The sequence below is a fragment of the Triticum dicoccoides genome, chromosome 3A (genome assembly GCF_002162155.2).
Source record: "Triticum dicoccoides isolate Atlit2015 ecotype Zavitan chromosome 3A, WEW_v2.0, whole genome shotgun sequence".
NCBI lineage: Eukaryota > Viridiplantae > Streptophyta > Magnoliopsida > Poales > Poaceae > Triticum > Triticum dicoccoides.
In genome coordinates, this window is record NC_041384.1 from 710158145 (window position 1) to 710159108 (window position 964).

The window sequence follows — 964 nt, forward strand, 5'->3', positions numbered from 1 at the left end:
AGCTTTTGTCGTCGTTGATTGTAGCTTTTAGGTCGCCGATTGCAGCATCGGTGGAGGAGCAAAAACTTTTGGGTTTTGTTTGGGAGAGGAGATGCTTGCAACGGCAGATAGGTGGCGCTCATGAAAGCAGCAGGGGGTCGCGCCGCTGACGCCGGCGAGCTCGTACTGCGGGAGATGGGATGAGATCAGACAGAAAGTGGAAGGAAGAAGGAGAGAAAAAGAAAAAAAAATAAAGAAAGAAAACGTTTGGGTCCACCAAGCATGCGTTGCCAGCCTGTCTCGCGCGTGAAAAAAGGAAGTCAGCGGGAGCGAACCGGTGGAGCGCTTCGGCCGGCGCTCCGGCCCAAAACGTTTACCTAATTTTTGTGATAGTGCTAACTACCACTCAACTACTTAATTTCGTGTAACAATATTGTGAACTCTCAATTATTCATTTGACCTCGATGCACATCAAACTCAAATGCATGCTCCTCTAGGAGCAGTTGCATGCATGTCGGCCGCATGCAACTCTATCAACTTCCTCCGCGGGTCCTTACTCATGCGTCAAATATAACGACCGGCGCCAATAATTATCTACTACCATTATAAAAGAAAGAGAGAGGCAGATCCAAACAATTATATCCGTACATCTATAATATCTGACGGTCTGTAATCCTCCCGTATTTAACACAGCAAGCCACGCAATTAGCCACTTGATCGAGCCCACCCGTTCAAAAAAAATAACCCACGGCCGCGCATGCACGCATGCCCCGCACAGGACGTTTACCACGCCCCGCACCTCCGCCCAACGAACAAAGTACGACCTGGGCCTCCGCCGCTCCATGCCCCATCCTCCTCCGCCGCCGTCGCCTCCCCGCCCATGCTCGCCACCGTTCCACGCCCCAATCCTCCTCCTCCTCCTCCGCCGCCTCCCCGCCGTTCCATGCCCCCATCCACCGCCGCCGCCTTTGCCGCCTCCCCGCCC